General features: G+C 41.5%; 1 non-coding gene across 1 annotated transcript; it reads right to left on the bottom strand.

Moving 5' to 3' along the window:
- Nucleotides 1–20056: 20056 nt before the first annotated feature.
- LOC131226560 (small nucleolar RNA R71) lies at nt 20057–20163 on the bottom strand. The gene has a single exon (XR_009161934.1). It is a non-coding gene; the product is annotated as a small nucleolar RNA R71 (small nucleolar RNA).
- Between the last annotated feature and the right edge of the window lie 1375 nt (nt 20164–21538).

Consider the following 21538-nt stretch of genomic DNA (forward strand, 5'->3'; position numbering starts at 1 on the left):
TGTAGCCACAGTTTCCCTGGAATCTATCTCAATGTTGGTCCACGTCAATGATCAAGATGTACACAAAGTGGTCGGTCATAATGAGTCACTCCCCTCACCTGACATGTCTGATGTAAAGGTGGAGGATGAGCTCCTTACAACCGACCCTTCTAACTCTTGTGAAACACGTTTGGACCACGCCTCTGAATCGAATGATGATGTGATTCAGGAGAAGGACGAGTTGCTCGCTACGACCCTAGAATTTGAAACCACTCAATTGAGGCCACCATCTGAGCTGTACACGTTTAACAATTCAACACCTCGATTGAGTAGTCTCAATGAACAAAGTGATCACATCGATGCTTACCCTATTGATTTTCAATCTGTCTGTGCAGGACTGGAGGAAGAAAGCGTACATCTGGCTACTTTCAAGGATGATGGTTTCCTTAGGCAGATCATCGCGAGCTACAATAAGGAAAATAAGTCACACTCAGCTGAACTTCCCAACTCTTTGGATGATTGCTTGGCATACTTTGCAGATTCAAACGATACCATATCAAAAGATAAAGTGGATGCCTTGCAAGACGACATCTCTGTAGTCATCACTAACCGAGAGAACCCTTATTCTGAAGCCCCTTCTTCCCCTGATCCTAAACGTCTACCAGTAAAGGAAGATGAGCTGGAAATTGAACCGAAGTTTGGAACTTCAGAATGTGTTGAGACTACATCACTTCTTAAAAAGTTTTCTAAACTTTATTTACTTGTAGTCTTTGATTTACCATGGGATACTAACATTGAAACTTCTTTTGTCACAGGTGAATCGTATATACTCTGGATACCTCAAGCAATTCAATGGAAAATTTCTTATGAGGTACATAAGTTTCTCTGGAAAGTCATGCTCCAGAGCATCCAAGCCTATTGCAAAAAGGGCTTTTGGATGATCCTGTTGAGGAACTTACTAAGAAACTTATCAAGATATTGGCCGGAAGAGGAACCTTGCAGCATGATCGAGTAGTTTTTTCCTACTTTTATAGGACTATAGTAGTTTGTTTTATGCTGTTTTAGGATAGATGGTAAACTTAGCACTCCTGGCAGGCAACCTAGCTTTTCATTCCATTTTATTTTCTTAGTTCAATGTTTGTGGGCAACATTGCTGCAAACCCTCACGAGACTACAACTCGTCCACTAGGGGCAACCTAGGGGTTTAAAGGCTTGTTGCATATGCTAAATGCAATCGAGAGCACCTGCGAAAGTGGTATAGGTAGGATTTTATTTTTATTTTTGTTAGTTTCTCTCTTGTGCTGACCCGCTCTTACGTAGATATCTATGGAAAGCCTCTTGATTCTTTCGTTCAGGTATTATCTTCCCATCACTTCTCATTCACTTTCGTGGTCCCATGTGCATTGCATGCTTATCTTTTACATTGAGGACAATGTAGATTTTAGTTTGGGGGTGAGAGATTAGGTTATCTAATCAGTGTTTTCTTGGTCTTGAGCAAAAATTATGAAATTTTTCAAAATTTTTTTTGACATTTTTGTGAATTCGAGGTGATTTTGACAACCATCTTGGATTTAGAATTACAAGATAAGTGATGTTGGTAATTTAAGACTCTTAGATTCAGTTATCTATTATATTGGATTTCACAGTTAAGTTTGAAGTATTAATCTATGATTAGAAGTTTTAAACATTGATTGAGTTATAATTTCACATGTCACATCTCGCTTTCACATTAAGATTTCAGTTTGATATTGAAGGGTTAACTTGGTAATCACTAAGCATGTAAGGAACCAGCTTGAAAAATTTGCCCATCATGATCAATTGAAAAAAAAAAAACAGATACAATTGGAAAGGGTTGGGCGAATAATCTTCACCATAGGTTTGCTCCCTATAGGTGTAGATTTAATTCCCCAAGGATGATATATTAAAAGGGCTGGGTATACAGTCTTCACTATAGGTTTGCTCCCTATAGGTGAGGATTTGATTCCCCTTTTTGGCATTACCTTTAATGGAAAAATCAAAAGCTGGAGGAATGAAAAGATGATCTGTGAGGCAAGTTTTGGTTATCATGAATTCTTTTGTTAGTAACCAATGATATCCTGAATAGAGAAGTGAATTTAATGATGATAAGTCGAGATTAGACTATACACCCATGGAACTTAATGTTTAGAATTGTTCTGATTGATGGATTAATTCTTTAAACACGACTATGAAGTTATCGTGCGTTCGAGTCCAGGAGATAGTAATGCCCAACATTCATGAATCACAGAATTCTAGGATCTGGATTATTTTTCAAAAATCATTCGATTTTATAGAAATTGTCCTATAATTCTCAACTTATTTTTCGCATAATTTGCTTGGGACTAGCAAAATGCTGGTTGGGGGTTGTGTTGAGGGTTGAATATTACATACCAGACCCTGATTACTGCCTGATTTTACGTACACGATAATGCCTAATATTATAATTTAATGGTGTTTTGTTGCAGGATGTAACAAGAAGCTTTGATTGAGAAAGAGTATTAAAAGCATGGATTTAACGCTCTGAAGTCACCAGAGCAAGGAACGGACTCCAGAGGACTGAGATCAACGGATTTACATGCCAGGGATCCGAGGAAATCAAGCCATTCACATTAAAAAGGTCCGAAAATGGTCCAGAATGCAAGATCACAGGGTTCTCGCCATCCGATTGACACGAAACTTCATACAGGTCCTGAGGACTTTAAATCAACCGTACACATCAAATTTGAGCCATCAGATCCCTGTAGAAGTGGCCCAATGGGCAGATCCCCCTTAAATCCTTAAGTGAGGCCCACCTGATCTCTAGATATGCTTTAGTTTTGGACTCATCGACTTAAATGAGGTTACAAAACAGATGGACGGCCCAGATCTTTCACATATATCACCATGGATCCCACATGTACATTGAATGTACGGGAGGTGTAAGTGCACTCACTGTGCACCGGATGAGAGTCCTTGGTCAAGTCGGTTGACTCGACCTTCTTCACAAAGGAAACAGCGTGCGGATACTGTTTCACCGACTTTGAGTAGTGGGGCCCATTCTTCGCCCCATTGCATGATCAGAGCAGTCCATTCACTCTATGGATGGGGTGAAACCCTTTCCTAGCTTTCCTTTTCAGCCCATACACATGTACGCACGTGGATCGTCAAAAACGCAAGATTAACGGCTGAATAGAAAATCCGAAGGGCCACACAAGAACTAGACCAAAACCACACCTTCCTGGATTATTTTTCGCCAGGAACTCAATGGATGTGGTGGATTTCATTGAAAATGAAACTGTGGGGCCCACCGATCATCACAGCGTCCCTGTGTACGCAGGGACGTGCATTCGCACGTCCAGCCCTCCATGGCCATTCCGTGATCTTAATCGTCGCCGGATCATTGATCCAAACAGTCCAAAGTTCCAAGCAGAGGGTTCTTTTCCTCACCAAGAAAGAGAATTTGAAGAAGAGTATCATGATCGGTTTTTCACCGTGCAAACACAATCCGAACGGCAGTCTAAGAAAGCCAGTGGGCCACATCAAATCTAATCCAAAACCAGCCATTCTTGACTAGTTTTTCAAGAAGAACACATTGAACGGGGTGGATTTTGCAAAAGGACAGCTACAATGGACCCCACCGGCAGCACAGCAGAAGAAAAGCGATTTCTTCCTCTGTTTTCGCATGACCAACCTTGCTTGGCCTTATAAAAGAAAGAAGTGAGAGATCAGAGGGGGGATCGAAGCTTGGCTTGGGCTGGACGTGGAGCACAGAAACAGAAAGTGGAGTTGTTTTATTTATTTATTTTTCTTTTTATTTATGTTATTTTTGAAATTAGCCTAATCATGTGGCTAGGCTAAACCTCTTAGCTAGGGCTAAGAAATGAAGCTTGTAGCGAGATGGGAGACTCCATTTTATGCTGGTAATTTAATTTAAATTTATAAACTGACTTTGATTTTAGTTTGATAATTAAGGGAATGTTTTTAGTTTTTAATGATCTGTTGTGACTGAAATTACAATGAATCTGCAATGGCTTTGAGTATTTCTTTTTCCTTATTGTGATTATGACGTCAGGAAGTCCTGTTGTTCGCCATCGTCTCCTGGGCATGGTTGGATGCGGTACCCTTCCTAACCTTCATAGCATGTTGATTGGTTGGTAATTAGTTTAATTCTGTTGTTTACTTTGTCTCCTGGGCATGGTTTGGTGATGGAATCCATTCTAATTCATATACCTTTCATCTCTTTAAAACTATATTAAAGGAAGTTCAGTTTAATTTTCATGGTGATGGCATAAGATCTCCCTGATATTTACAAGTGGATCCTCTGAATCCCTAGGTTCCTACCTCTAAATTTCTTAAGTTTTTAATATTTTACCATTATTCCTCAAATTATAATCAATTTAGATTTCATCTTAGGCTAGTTTTATTTCTACCTAGTTTCAGGTAACGTACAAGTATCAGTCCCTTAGGATTCGACCTCGGTCTTACCGAGTTTATTACTATACACAACCCTATACTTGGGGAGTGAACAACTTCTTCCAAGAAGGCCAATATTGTTGCATCTGATGAAGAAACAAGTGGTTGTAATGTTCTGTCTGTTTCCATGATTGGTCACTTACACAACAATCATAAAGACGAGCGGATACTTAATACAAGAGCATCTTATCACATGACTCCTCATCGAAGTTGGTTTGCCAATTATAAGGAATGTGATGGTGGACAAGTTTTTATGGGCATTGACAATACCTGTAATGTCATGGCTATTGGTACAGTGAGTATTAAGATATTTGATGGGATAGAGCATACCTTAATTGATGTCAGGCACGTTCCTGATATGAAGAAAAGTCTGATTTCTCTTGGTGCACTCGAGGCTATAGGGTGCAAGTTCATTGGTATTAATAGTGTCCTTAAAGTTTCAAAAAGTACACTCGTGGTTATGAGAGCGCAAAGACACGGAAACATTTACGGGTTGATCGGGAGCACTTCAACAGGTAGAGCGACAACGGCTATTGCATATTCCACGTCTCTACGTATGTGGCATGTTTGTCTGGGCTACATGAGCGAGCAGGGCATGAAGGTACTATCTAATTGTTGTTTGATTCTGGCTTTTAAAAATTATCATTTAGATATATACAAGCATTGTATATATTATAAAAAATCTAGATTGTCTTTTAAATCTGGAAAACATGTATGTAAGGGAGTGCTTGATTATGTGCACTCTGACATTTGGGGGCCATCGACAGGAGTTTTCAATGGGGGGTCGTCATGGTTTGTTTCATTCATTGATGACTGCTTCAGGAAAGTTTGAGTTTACTTCATGAAATATAAATCTGAAGTTTTCACCATATTCAAATAATGGAAGGCAATGGTAGAAAAACAGTCACGGTGAAAAATAAAAGTTTTAAGGATTGACAATGTGGAGAATTTACTTCCACTTAGTTTAATGATTATTGTAAGAATGAAGGGATCATCAGGCACAACATGGTGTGCCACATGCCCGAGCAAAATGGTGTGACTGAGCAAATGACTCAGACTCTCTTGAAAAGGGCCAGATGTATGATAAGTAATGCTACATTGGGCAAAGACCTATGGATAGAGGCCATTAACACAGCTTATTATTTGGTGAATCAGTCTCCTTCAATGACAATTAAATGTAAAATTCTAGATGAAGTATGGAGTGGTTAGAAAATCGACTACTCGGATCTACGGATATTTGGTCACACGGTTTACTCTCATGTACCGTCAGTTGAGAGAGATAAGATAGACCATATAACCAAAAAACACATCTTTATTAGCTTTGGCATTAATGTGAAAGGTTACAGGTTATTCGACAAGGTTACACGCAAGGTTATCATTAGCCGTGACGTCAGATTTGATGAAAGCTCTTTATTTCGTAAGAATGATCAAGATGAGCAAGAGGAACCAGAAAGGTGATTGTATACGTCCAGATTGACACAGATGATACTCAGGCAGAGACAAATGCGCAGACAGAGGTACAAGATCAGGTGGAGCAACCACTTGTGAGAAGGAACCCACCGCGTGAACGCAGGTTACTGGTAAGATACATGGACGACTCTAATATTGCATATTCCCTCATTACAGATGAGAGAGACTTGTCTACTATTTAGGAGGCTCTTAATGAGCTTGATGCAGAAAAGTGAAAGGTAGCTATAGATGATGAGATGGACTTGTTGCACAAAAATCACACATAGGAGTTAGTCGAGCTACCAGTGGGCCGAAAAGTGATCGGATGCAGATGGTTATTCAAAAGAAAACAAGATAGATGCAAAACAAGGTTGGTAGCAAAGGGTTATGTTCAAAGAGAAGAAATCAACTTTAAAGAGATATTTGCGCCGGTGGTTAAGAAGGTTTCTATCAGATTCGTGTTGGCGTTGGTTGCCCAATATGATCTCGAGATGGAACAGATGGATGTCAAGACTGTATTCTTGCATGGGGAGTTAGAAGAACAGATTTACATGAAGCAACCAAAGGGCTACGAAGTTGAAGGGGATAGAAAAAAATTTACAGGTTAATGAGGTCCTTGTACGGCCTGAAATAGTTGCCTATGGAGTGGTATAAAAAATTTGATTATTTCATGTTGAGTCAGAAATTTACTTAGAGTGAATACGATTACAAGATACTGAGTGATGACAAATTCATCATCCTAGTATTGTATGTTGATGATATATTGATCGTCAGTCATGATATGTCTGAAATCAACGTACTGAGGACTCAGTTATCAGGGACATTCGAGATGAAATATCTGGGGGCTGTAATGTAATGCCCCATGCTTTGGAGTACTCGGGTGTTACTATTATAATCTAAATTAGCGTATTTGTATGAAGATACAAGTAACGTATATTATTCACCATCATTTGATAAGTTACAACCCATTACTAAATTTCAATAGTCGGAATGCCAACATCTCAGATCCAACCATTAATTTAAATAAAATGATAACTAAACGTAAAACCCATGTATTTTGGCCCACTTACAAACCCAAATAATTTAATCTTTATAATCAAGGACTTACAGGGGACTGAATGAATGAATAAATGGCGCTGTGACCCACGTGAACAATTTAGAAATATATGCATATTAGTGTGTGTGTGTGTGTGTGTGTGTGTGTGTGTGTGTGTGTATAAATCTAAATACAAATAAATAATTCATCCTTGAAAAACGTACAAAACATCTCCCAAAGAGAGAACTATGAGAATTAAATATGAATAATTGATAATAAAAAAATATAATAATAAATTAAAATGAAATATAAAACATTACAAAAATGTTATTTAATATTATAAATATATATTAGACCACTTAATCCATAACCCAACCATTAATTTCTAGTTAAATGGTCCCGTAGGCCCTTTATACCGTTGATGATGAATCTAGCTGTAATCTAACCATTGGATTGAGGCAAACCCACAAGTATGATCTGAATCGAGTCATAGGACTCACCTGAGATTTGGATCCATCTGATTTGCAGTCAGAAGCCCTGGCTGGGCCTCCAAATCTAATGAACGGAGTGGATTTCCCGCAACCATCACCATGGGTCCCACAATGGCGTGCATGTACACCAGTGCAACAGCACCTGAGGTGCACGAGACCGTCAGCCTGGTCAACATGAGTCTGACTCGTGACTTCCTTAAAAAGAGAGAGTTTCTCTCTCTTTTGTTGGCGCTAGCGAACGGACATGCATTCGAAGTTTTCAATCATGGCCCAAAAATGGGGACCCACCTTCGTGATCCAAACCATCCATCATGTCGAGAAGTTCATTCTAACCAAAACCATGTCTTCCATACGCATTTGTGTAACCACACGTGCACACAAACATCGGCGCAAACAGGATCGAGAAACACAAAGTTTCCAAAAAAAGGAAACCGTCCATGCCAGCTGAGCAATCCGCGGGCACTCTCATCCTCAGATCTCAGCCCTCCATGGGAAGAAGATCCTGGCCGTCCAATACCAGCTGATCCAACTGTGTGAATAAAAGAAAAAAAAAAGAATGAGAGTGTAACGGCCCGATTTTCAGAACCCGAGTACATGACTTAAATCCCAAGAACCCGGGAGTTAGCTAAAGGTAATGGTAAATCTACGAGTAAATCAAAGTGCAGATAGTGGGAAAAGGAATATAATATATATTTGAATCAACATACGAACAATATTCTGATCCACTCAGTTGGGGGCCAATTACAAAACTTCAAGTTTCTATAACTCCAAATGTACTGAAATAAGGAAAAGGGCTGATCTATTGATTGAGCCCAAAATAGGCGGCCGCCTCTTGCTGCGGCTCCTCATCATAAAGTTCCTCCTTGACCACCGCATCTTCCAAGCCTGCCTTATACTCATCAACTCCTGTACCTACCTCCTCTGTATGGTTGAATATTGATGAATGAGTGGCCAACTCAGTGTGATCTCCTCACAAGATTACACACCGTCGCCCTAGGCAAGAGGTAGTATAAAAACAACATAGCATGCAAAACAATATGTGGATGCGATCTTATTAGATGCATGGATGTATGAGTGCACATCAACTGAGGATGCTCATCCAGTTGGCTTTTGGGCAGAAACCCATGCAATATGGCCGGTCACTAGCAAAAGTACATAGTACATGCGTAGTGCCAAACTCACCAAAAGTGAGTCGATAGTCGATGGTCTGGGAGCTAGTGAAACGATACCCCAACTAAATCCTATTGGGCACGTGCTACAACGTTCAGAATTAGTCATCCGTCATCGCCCGAATGCGATGTATGCATGATTAACCAATCTATTATTAGTCCAATTGCGATCAGCCAAATTAAGTAAGCTCACAGTCACTACGGGGAGCGTATGGCCCAGCGTAGGCTGACAGCTCGAGCATAGTGTCCCATGACCACCACCCTGGCCCATGAGACTGCCGCCTTGGGGTGTGTAGGTAGAACCTACCAACACTTGGTTAATCAAATAACCTCCATGTTAGGGGTCTACTTACGTCACAACTAGTCGAGTTACACCCCAAGCACGGACTCTCCTTTTCTAGGACTTCCATGGAGAGACTCCAACAATAGGCGTGTCACATTATTACAACAACAAAATAGATCTTATGATGAATAGGGAACGATGAACAGTACATATGCTTCTATCAAGACACACAAATTGGGTTAAGCATAAGATACATGGCATGAATGTTAGCTTATTTACCTAAGCAGTTCAAAGTACATAACCAGGAGTCTAAACAATAGTAAGCATGGAAATCACTTTGTTAATTAGACAGGTCAAGCAAATGTGGTCTATTTCCACACAAAATTTATCATGAGTCTAGCTAGCCGTTTAAAATTTACAAAACTACTATCCTTGGTCTAGTTAAGAAGGGAAAGCTTAAGGGGAAGAAATCATCTAGATGCAAACTCTGGCAGGTAGTTGGTGGCTCCACGAAACTTGGAAAATTTCCTAAAGGAAATTTGTTTGTATTAGATAATTAAGCTAAGGCTTTAAAATATCAGGGTCGGTTGAATGACCCGAAATCATAATGGTTCGGTTTACATCAAAGGGCTTCCAGGTCCCACCATAATTTGCCCAGTGGGTTATGGGCCCACTCTGGGTCTGATCTGACCCACCAAGGCGGGCCCCAAGGTGGTCCGCCTGACTGTTGGTGGGACGCCACACATATACCTCAAGGCGGGTTCAATACGATCAGACCATCAGGTCTTGGATGGTTTGAATGCACATATACATCGCACGGGTCCCCACATACTTGCCAACTAACACAGCAACTATATAGCGGTGAGCTCACCAGCCCACCGTCCTGTATGTATCATGGTGGGGGCCATACATGTGGTCCCGCAACTAAATGGATGGACGGTCTGGATCAGCAGACCCAAACCAAGATAAAGGCAGGTGGGTCCCACATGGGGCCACCAAAAGTGTATATATATATATATATATATTATTCTACATTACATTCTAGTATTTATTTATATTTTATTTTTACTACATATATTTCTTTCTCTTTTTGCATGCAGCCACGTCCAGCGGCCGGACGTCCCTAGATGGATGGCCTAGACACATTGTCCATAGATGGACGGTCCAGTATCCACAGATGGACGGTATGAATATGAGGGTCATGAACGGCCTAGATACAGAGCATGCTGCACTGGGTGCCTCACGTGGATGGCATGGAGAACGCATACATCATGGTAGGGCCTTACATGGCATCGCCCAGCAATGGACGGTGCTGATTTTTACTATGTGTGGGTCCCACAATCTGCCGATATCAAGGGCAGTGGCCGTCCAATAGATGGACGACCCAGATATGAATACTTTCACGAGGTGGGTCCACATGTGTGGGACCCACCACCACTAGCTATGTTGTACAACATATATGCGTATTATATAACAATATTATATATATATATATATATATATATATATATATATATATATATATATATATATATATATATATATATATATATATATATATATTTGCTTTAGTTCAAAACGTCCAGGTCTGGGCGTTGGTTGATGGACAACGAGGGACGCGCTGTTCCTGGATGGACGGTCAGGGAGCTCCATGTGGCCTGATGTGGCCCACCGTCATCTGCCCACATTTGGGGAGGCCCATCCTTAGTGCAGCCCACTTGCAATTGGTAGGGCCCACCTGCATTTATGCAGGGTCCAGGGGCAGAGCAGCCCACCTGTAATGACGTGAAAATAGCATCTTCTTGCTGCGCTGTTGAAGCCGTTCTCAGGGCTCATTGCAGTTCAGTTGAGGTGCGTTTTGGGACCCATTCACGTCCTAACTGGGGCTACCATGGAGCCTGCATCATACGTGGTATGGCCCACCAGCTTGTGTGGCATATGGCCTAACAGATCCGATCTCAGACCAGTTGAGAGCGGCGTCCATGCAGCATATGCCCATTTGAAGCCAGTGCATCTGCTCATTATCAGCACAGCGGCAGCAACAGCCACTCTAGCTTTTGCTCGAATCAGCCCTACCTGGGGTCCGATCATGGCCCATTACAGGCCCTTTGCATGGCCCTGTAGGTGGACGTTTTCTTCAGTTCATACATGCCCGCTAAAGGCCTGATCTCAGCATAAAACAGAGCTACCGTATGGCCTAACGGACTGTCTATTTTCAGCTCCCATCAGAGCCATTACGTGGCTTGATGGAAGATCTGTCTTATGGCTTGGTTTCGGCTTGAAACTAAGAGTCTCCGGCTCCTTCTCTGGTTTGAAATGCAACTATGAAGTGGCTACACTCCAGCCCCTAGAATGCCTCTGTTTGTGTCTGAGATACGGCCATGGACTGGCTTGGCTGAGACCTGAGTTTGGCCCGTTCCTGAGCCTGTTTCGAAGCTCTACAAAGAGCTCAAAACAATTCTCAGATGGGCACCCGAAACTGTGCTCTGGTTCGACTTTGTTGCGGCCCGAAGCAGAGCCATTGCTTGCTCGACTCCAGCGTCCAACACCACTGTTTCTTGGAACTACAGGGGATGGAAGGGAGAGAAGGCTCACCTACGCCTATGATGAAAGGAGGCACGTCACTCTTCCTTCCTCACTCTCGTTGGGCAACAACAGGGTCGTCGGTTCCCTGTTTTTCTCTCTTACTTTCTCTTCTTTCTTTCTCTTATCTCTTGGCGTTAATCCCCAAGGCTACAGTGCCCTCTTTTATAGCCTAGGGAGAGAAGGCTTCAACGGGAGCCCGGGGATCGAGGTCCCGCTTTGTCTAATACTCTCGAGTGGCGGTCGTGCTCGCGGCGGCACCTCTCGGCCTCCGTGAACGGGTTGGGCGGCTAGGCCCGGCTTCATCAACGGGAGCTCTTTTCTTCCCCATGAAAGAGAGAATGGTGGAAATGGAAAATATGGCCGTAATAAGCTCGAATAGGGCCATGGAAAATGAGAGAAAAGAGGAAAATGGAAGGAATGATGGGGCTTCCACGAATTTGAGACTCAAAGTAGGGATTTGAGTGCTCAAATGGAAAGAAAAGAAAAGAAAATCAGCAATGGAGGTGGGTTTTGAGATGGGTAGAGTGAGGATGCACGAAAATGGAAGAAGAAAGGGTTTGGAGATGGATTTTTGTGAGGTTTTGAGAGAAGTTTCAAGAAAAGGAAAGCATGGGAGGGTAGTTTATGAAGGAAAGAGGGTTTGGAAGGGGTTATATTCGACCACCCTTGGATGAGTGGGCCACACTAGGCCCTAGGAGCGTCGGCCTGACCGGCCCAGCCCGTTCGGGCCCACCGAGTGGCGAGGCCTCGCCGGTCTCTGGACTAACCGGCGATGGCTAGCAGGTGGGGCGAGGTCCTCCCCCTCCCCAAGCTCAAAAATGATGTGGGTCCCACCCTGGGTCCCCCTAGAATTGCCCCGATTGGGCCTTTAGTCTGTTTCGACTCATTTCGGGTTACTTTGAATAGAACCTGATACAGATTCAAGTTTACCGAATTTTTAACGGCTAGGATGGGATGATACACGGTCTAAACCCATCGATGGATGGTCTAGAAGAGATTTGGGGTCGCTGTGTGTGATCAAGAGTGTGCACGGACTCGATCTCGGCAATCGTTTCCAGTAAACTTTCGCCGATAGGTGCAACTAGAAAATCCTACACTGATTCTAGATTTATCCCGCACCCTCCTACATTAAGGTGGCGTCAGCGTGCGTTGTGTGACCATAACCCAGGTCCGGTTTAATCCAAATCATGCTCTGATACTAACTTGTAATGCCCTGAAATTCGAGGGTCGAGCATAACTCAGCTCCCGAGTTTCAAAACATCACTTATGCAACATATGCAATGATGGATGTATGTTGTCTGTATGAGTGTATAAACCATGGAGTAGATTAAGCCAAACTGCAAACATAATCCAGGGATAGGTGAAATATGCAAGCGGAAGACTGAAGAAACACATATGTATAGCTATATAAGTCCCTGAGATATGTATGCTCTGCTAGGTCATAATTACAAGTGTTTGTTTCAAAAATATAAGTATCAAAATGAAATCACTCATTACAAAATAAACCCTAAATCCCCGTTGCTTAGGACACGGCTCACATGAACCCGCCTGAGAACTGCATAGAGGAGAACGCCTTCTCATCATCCTCATACTCCTGCTCTGCCTCGCGGGTCGCATCATCATTTGCATCTAAGACAGAGTTTGGTTGGTGTTAAAACACCATCCCAGAACGTGGGAGTGAGTGATCAACTCAGTGGAACTATACAGTAAAAGTTAACATATTATCAATTCAATCAAGCAGTAATGATAAGGCAATACAATCAAACATGTCCTAATTACTCTTGTTAATGCAAGGATGTATGTAGAAATGATGCATGCCCTCGCCTGCACTCCCTCAGCGTCTTCATCTTACGGTACGCATGACAACCTCCCGCAGTGCTCCACAACGCCAAGGCACATGCAATGCGGTGCATGAACATGATTACCAAGTTGTTATTAGTCCTTTTCATATAGCAGGATTGGGAAGCTAAGGTACCTTCCTTATATCAATTCCCAAACGGTGATCCATTCTAGGGTCGTCGGTCCTAGACAATCTCATACGATATTATGGTTCTAGGTCGCTGCAAAGGGCTCGTCACCAATCAATGCATGCCTAATCATACCTTAGTTGCTACAATAAGGCTCGTCGCCTCAATGTAGTATCAAGGTATGCTCGAGGTCACTACAAAGGGCTCGTCACCAATCAATGTAGGCCGACAGCACGAATATAGTGTCTCATACCACCATAATCGGCTCACGAGTCTGGATTGCTCACTGGTCACTACGGGGAGGCTCGTCACCCCAGCATAGGCCGACAGCTCGACCACGGTGTCCCATACCACCATGCCCGGCTCATGAGTCTTAGCGGATCGAGGTACCATAGTTAACGGAATTTTGCTACCATAGATTCAAACAATACGTCCATACATGGTGAACATCCACCGGAACAATCGGGTTACTTGACGAGCTCGACTAGCACGAGCGCACGTTGAGTTGAACGACATGAAGTACGCAAACACTCCATGTGGCCAAACCACTGCCGACAACCCTAATACGACTCGGGTTCGTCAAACACGTCCTACGTGACGAAAGCGACCTCAGCCACGAACCAAAGCTTGTTACCGATTCCCTAGACTATTTCATAGTCTCAAACACATTCAATTATAACAGATATTCATATTAGCAATTCAGAACAGTAATGGATCAACAATTCCAATCATACAAGCATGTGAGCATTTGATGGATTTCAACTTAACTTGAATTTACACATAAGTAGCGTCTAAGTTAAGCAGACAAAAAATGTAAATTTCATGGAGGAAATCATACACATCATTAAGATAGTTGAGAATCTCTTCTCAACGCCCATAAAAAGTATAATATATTACACACTTATTCATTCAGACATTTCTACAAACACTTAGGCTACATATTCCAACAAACATGACGTATGTTGGTGATAGCTCACATTAGGACAAATCCTTTTGCCAAGGAGTTGATACACATACAACTAGCACAAACACATGATGATTAATCATGGTAAACACATGCTTGTATTTCATACGTATATGATACTTTCTACATATACATGGAATACAAAAATCTTAATATAGTTCATATATATTAGAAACGCAATACAAACATCGCATTTGGCATGTGAAATTTCACCCACAACAATAATAAACCATAATCGACATTGAAAGCCTTGAAAACCATAACCTATACGAATATAGTCCGCACATTAAACTAGAAAGTGCGCAACAGATCTGATTCAGACGATAAGTCTTTGTCAACGGCAATTAGATAACCTAAGGCATGAATTAAATTAGCTACATCAACACTTAGACTATTCTAAGCTCCAAAACAGGTTAGGGTTTGATTGACTTACCCAAGAATGAGCTTAGAATCGCCGGAATAACGATTCAGATGCGATGGATTAGGTATGTAGAGTAACTGGGAAGAATCTCAAGATGATTCACCAACTTCTCTCTCACTTTCTCTCTTTTCCTCTCTCTCTCTCTCTCTCTCTCTCTCTCTCTTAGCTAGGGTTTGGAAAATTCGTATGGAATTTGAGAGTGAGGGTTTGTGGTCTTTATATAGGCCTAAATTTGATGGAAATAGCCCCAGGGCCAAGTTATACTTAGGTTATAATCAAATCGGGTCCATTTCGATCCAATGGATCGTTTCTGGAGGTTCTTTTCTAAGTGTGGTCGGACTTAAGCTCACTAATATTGAATCTTAAGCAAGTTAAGTTTTCAGTCCGATCGGATTTCCGGATCACCCATGGTGGACCAATTTCAATTCAATGGTCACCGAAACTCGATCAGGTCTACAGGCACTTTGACATGTATGGGCCATCTTCCCTGATCCGAGGGTAAATTTGGGTCAGATTCTAACGGTCAGAATGCTTAAAATCGGCACGCAAGCGACACGACTCAGATTTCTTAAATTCATATTTAATTTCTAAATAATTTCACCTTTCTCACACTCTTTACTCCGAGCTCAAGCAAATCGACTCAGGACATCATCTGGACTTGATTTTTGAGGTGATTGTCAAGCCCAACAAGGTGATCATAATTGTCTAAGATCATCGCTATCGGACTTTCGACGCGCGGTCCAGGTCCGATACAAAGTTTCCAAGTACTCCCGAGAGCAACTGGATTTAGCGTTGAATCCTAGGTTTCAGGGTAACGTAGCGCTAACAATTTTACAGGTTTTGGGTCTTGTAGATCAAATTTAAAGTGATTAGTGCTAATCTCGCAAGCACTCTAGTTTAGCACTTGCTAACATTAACCTAATTTTTAAAAGATTTGGTCCTGGGCGATTTCTGCCTGAGGTTGTACTCGGGTCTTTGTACGGATTTTTCCGAGATGTTACAGTGATTGAAGAGCTTGATGAAAAGAAGAAGGAAACACTAAAATCCCTAAACCTAAACCTACACCTAATCCTGCAGTTGTGCTTGTTTTAGATTATGGAGTGCCTTTTTTGGTTTGCATGCATGCCTCAGCTTCATATGATCATAAACTTTCATAGGTTGATCAAGATATATATGATGAAACCCTACTCTCTCACAGTAATGTGAGAATAACAGCACTCCAGATATGCATATCTTTATCTTTCTTGTATGTAGTTACATGTCGAATTTCTTCGTTCTTTGATTCATTACACTCAATTCAGGTATGGTTTGCACCAATTCAAGAGACTATACATTAGGCATTCAATATATAAGACTGGAGTGAGACTGATTAGGCATTTAAATGTATTGCAGGATGTTGTTTGAATTGCTTGTCCTAACAGGTGCACGAGTTGGGATGGATTGGACTTCTAACTTGAGAAAATGCCATGATTTCAGGTAGTTATTATTGAATGGAAAGTTAAAAAATTAAGAGAGAGAGAGAGAGAGAGAATGAATTCATGGAAAGAAATGTTCTTTACCGTTAAGGCTATTTTCGCCAGTTTTGATGTAGAAATCGTCGCCAACTTCACAGAAAGACAAATAGCATCAGTAGCCACAGAAGCCTCCAGGTCAGATTGTTGATTGGACCTAATTTTATTTAAATGATCTTGATTATCCATTTTATTTAAATGAGCAGACCCGGATGTGCGTCGGAGCTATCCGGATGTTGAGTGGGGGTCCCTGGAAGGTGGGAACCACTGTTATGACCATGACGAAGCTGTCCATTTCCTATGGACAACACTGGAGTGGCCTGGCCATTTGGACAGGCCGTGTTTATATCTGTATTTGCTCGAAATTGATGGAGCTATTGAGGGTCAAATATTGTATATTAGACCCAATTTTTAGCTGGATTTACGAGCATGATACTGTTTAATGCTATATTTTTAATCATGTTGTGATGCAAGGTGAATCTACGAGCATAGACTGGAAAGGACACTAAAAATATGGATTTAACTCGCTCGCATCACCAAGGCAGTGGATGGGACTTCCTGAGACCAAGATCAAGGATTTACACGCCAGAGATTCAAGAAAATTGAGAAACTGAAGCTCAAGTGGCCTGAAAGTCAGCCAGAATGCAAGATCACAAGGTTTCCACCATCCGCTTGGTTTGAAACTTCATACATGACCTGAGGATCATAAATTAACCGTACACGTCGAAAATCAACCATTGGATCTTTGTGAAAATGTCCCAACGGACAGATCAGCCCACAAATTATCAATCTGGGGCCCGTCTGATATCTTGAAATACTTCAATTTTGGTGTCAACCATTTAAATTATATGGCAACCAGGTTAGACGGAGCTGATCTCTCATATACATCAGCGTGGGACCCACATGTGCATTGCACATGTACAGCGTGGGTGCACTAGTCGTGCACGGCAACGCAGAGACGGTCAAACCGTCTCTTGACCGAGCTCTCCCTCTCCAATTCAAATTCCTTCCTGCGCTCGTAACAGAGCTTGTGGCTCTTTCTTATGGGCCACCACCATGATTCGACGGACCAATCCGGACAGTCCATAAGACTTGCACGGCCCCTCTCACTCAGGCCTAGGTGGCGGAGTTTCAAAAGAAGATCAAAGATTGGATCTAAGCCGTCCAAACGTAGGACAGACGGTGAGAAGATCTGGTACAATGGGCCACGCCAAACTTGAAACAAACCCACCTCTCCTAACTGGTTTTTCGATTGGAAACAAATGGACGGTTTAGATTTCTCATTAGAACCTGATCGAGAACCCCACCGAAGACCAGCGTCAGCCCTGTTACGCACTCCGAGATCGTCCAGGAAATCCGGGCAGTTGTAGCCCTCTGTCTTCGGTCAGACGGATGATCTGAACCGTCCATCATGTAGGTCTGCCAAAAAAACCCCAGAGGACGTTCTCCTTTTAGAAAGAAAGCAAGGAAAGTGGGAGTAGAGGGCGCTGTCTTCTTCACTGCGTAACAAGATTTACGTAGAGGAGTGGTTTGCTGCGAAAGGAGTGCGGCTGGCTGTCTTTTGCGCACGAAGTTCCTTCTCCGACTTGACCTCTCCACGCTCCAAGCCAGGCCTTGGGTCTTCTATAAAGGAGAGAGGAGAAGAAAGAGAAGGGAGGATGGAAAGGAGATCAAGGGACAGCCGGGCGAACGTGGAGCAGGGAGAGAAAGCTGGACGTGGAAGGGGTAGCTGCACATGAGCAGAAAGAGAGAGATCTGGTTCTTCTTCTATTCTTTTTCTTTTTATTTTGAATTTAGCCTAATCATGCTTGTGATCAGCTAAACCTCTTAGCTGGGGCTAAGAGGGGAAGCCTGTAGCGAGACGGGAAACTCTATTGTATGCTTTTAAGTTAAATTTATGAATCGAATTTGATTGATTATTAAAGGAATGTTTTTTTTTAAATCTTTAATGGTCTGTTGTGACTGAAATTACAATGGATCTGCAATGGCCTTGAATATCTCCTTTTCCATTTTGATGTTTATGATGTCAGGAAGCCCTGTTGTTCACCATCGTCTCCTGGGCATGGTTTGATGATGGAATCCATTCTAATTCATATACCTTTCATCTCTTTAAAACTATATTAAAAGAAGTTCAGTTTAACTTTCATGGTGATGGCATAAGATCTCCCTGTTCTCTACAAGTGGATCCTCTGAATCCCCAGTTTCCCTTCCCTGAATTGTTTAAATTTTAGATAATTATTCTGCAATTATTCCTTAAATTCTATTTGATTTAGATTACATCTTAATCTAGTTCTAGTTCTATTTAGTTTCAGATTACGTACAAGTATCAGTCCCTTGGGATTCGACCTCGGTCTCACCGAGTTTATTACTACATCATAACCCTATACTTGGGGAGTGAACAAGTTTTTGGCGCCGTTGCCGGGGATTGACGGTTACATTTTTCTGAAATTAATTAGTTTTAGAATCAAGTTAGGATTAGGATTTTACTAACTTTAGGTTAAAGGTTTTTATTTTATTTTATTTTTAGGAACTATTATTTTTAGAAACTAACCTGTTTTCCTGATTTTGTAGGACCCTGTCATGAGTTCCTAAATTGGTAATTCCTTCCTAATTTCTCTACTTTTTCTACTTTTCCAATTAGGGTTTAAATTTTAGAAACTTTCTTCTTCTAGTATTGGAAACTAGGTTATTTATTTCCCTTTTTAGAAATTACTTTCTATTTTTGTCTTGTAGTAACTTTCTAATTCTAACTCTTTTAGAATCTAATTTTGTTTTCTAATTTTCTACTCATAGAATTTTTGTTTAGAAACTAACTTTCCTATTGTGTAGGCCTTTTAAATAGAAACTTCTAATTCGGTAAGCTTTCTTTCTACTTTCTATTTGTCAGTTCTCTTTTAGTAATTTACTTTCTAGTTTAGAACTTTTCTAATTTATTTTAGAAATTTTCACTTTCTTTTAGGAATTCCTTCTTTTAGAAATCAATTACTGCTATCCTGCTTTTAAAGGATTTTTTCTTATCTTTTCAGAATCTAACTTATTTTGTTTTATTTTGCAGGTTTTTAATTTAGGGACTTCAATTTGGTAATTTCTTTCCAACTCTCTCTTTCTTTCTAGATTTTCTTTTCCTTTCTTAGGATTAGGTTTCGAATTTGACTGAGGGCTGCGAGTGTTTCATGCCCAAGTGGGCCCGTGACAACACTCGACGTCTCTTGACTGAAGGAGGATTGGTTGAGGGGTTGACTATCCATCGCAGGACTAAACACCACTCGAAATCCCCTGAATTAATTGAAGTTATGGCTGAAGACCAACCTTCTCTACTTCCACCCAGGGTGGAGGATACCCAAGATGAGAATGAGGTGTATCAGGCACCCCGCCTCGTACTTTACGAGATTATCTACAACTGGAGGGAGTGAGTACGCCCTCATGCATGATTTTTCCTGAAAACACAGGACAAATGGACATCAAGCCAGGAGTTATCCAACTCCTTCCCAAATTCCATGGACTTGAATCAGAAAGTCCATATTTACATTTGAAAGAGTTCGATGAGATTATAGCTACATTATATTTTCCTAATGTATCTGAGGATACAATCAAACTGAAACTCTTTCCTTTTTCCTTAAAAGACAAAGCTAAGACGTGGTTACATTCACTGCGTCCTAGATCCATTGGCACATGGAACGACATGCAGAGGGAATTCATAAAAAAATTCTTCCCACATCATAAAACGATTACCCTCAGAAAAGTAATCATGAACTTTGCCCAAAAGGAAGATGAAACATTCTTCCAATGTTGGGAAAGGTTCAAAGATTTGGTCAGTTCATGCCCACAACACGGATTTGAAACGTGGCGCATTACAAATTTTTTCTATGATGGACTGACATCTTCCATGCGCCAAATGGTCGAGACAATGTGTAATGGAGAATTCATTAATAAAAATGTTGACGAGGTATGGGACTACCTCGATAGTTTTGCTGAAAAAACACAATCATGGGACTATTACCCAAAGTCGAATACCACGTCTAGGCCGACTCAATTAAAGGAGAAAGGTGGATTATATCTCTTGAAAGAAGAGGATGATCTCAAGTGTAAAGTGACTATGCTCATAAGGAAAGTTAAGGTCATGGAAGGAAAGAAGGATAAGGTTAATGAAATTGTTTGCGGCATCTGTGATTGCAACATTCATACAACTGAAAATTGTCCTACAATACCCGCCTTTCGAGGAGTGTTGAATGAACAAGCTAATGCCGTAAACAACTATCAAAGACCTTTTACTGGACCTAACTCCAATACATACAATCCTGGTTGGAAAAATCATCCAAACTTTAGTTGGAGGAATGGATAAACGGCTACCCCTCAAGGTTTCTTCAATCAAAATCCAAATCAAGTGAAACCTCAAGAGGAACCGGTTCAAAATTCCATACAAGAGCTGGCTTAGGCAATGCGGGAAATTACAGATTTTATGCAAAAGATAGATTCTCGTATGACGATTATAGAAAAGGGGATGCTTCCTGCACAACCTCTCCCCAATCCTAAACCACAGTACGAGATTAATGATCCCAGCTCTTCAAATCAGATGGGGCACGCTAAATCCATCACCACTCTTAGGAGTGGAAAGATCATTGATAAAACTCTTCCGGTTAGGCTCGAAAAGCCTCAAGAACCAGAAGAGGACAACAATGATGAATCTAGTTATGCCACACAAAAATTAGAACCAGAACTTCTAGAGAAGCCAGTTGCTCCGTTCCCCCAACGGTTGGTTTCACCAAAACCTCTCTCTAACTCTCAGGATATCCTAGAGGTGTTAAAACAAGTGAAAGTCAACATTCCTCTACTTGATGTCGTGAAACAGATACTTTCATATGCCAAATTCCTGAAAGACTTATGCATGACCAAAAGACGGCAAAGTATTCAAAAGAAAATCTTCTTGACTGAGAAAGTGAGTGCCATCCTGAAGCAAGACGTGCCGCAGAAATTCAAGGATCCCGGTAGCCCAACTATATTATGTGTAATCGGGAACCATCGAATTGATCATGCACTTCTTGACTTAGGAGCGAGCGTCAATCTGATTCCCTACTCGGTATACAAACAGTTAGGTTTGGGTGAATTGAAACCCACCCTAACCACACTACAACTTGCTGATCGCTCTGTTCGTGTACCAAAAGGGATAATTGAGGATGTGTTGGTCCAAGTTGATAGATTTTACTACCCTGTA

Source organism: Magnolia sinica, chromosome 14 (genome assembly GCF_029962835.1).
Source record: "Magnolia sinica isolate HGM2019 chromosome 14, MsV1, whole genome shotgun sequence".
Classification (NCBI taxonomy): Eukaryota; Viridiplantae; Streptophyta; class Magnoliopsida; order Magnoliales; family Magnoliaceae; genus Magnolia; species Magnolia sinica.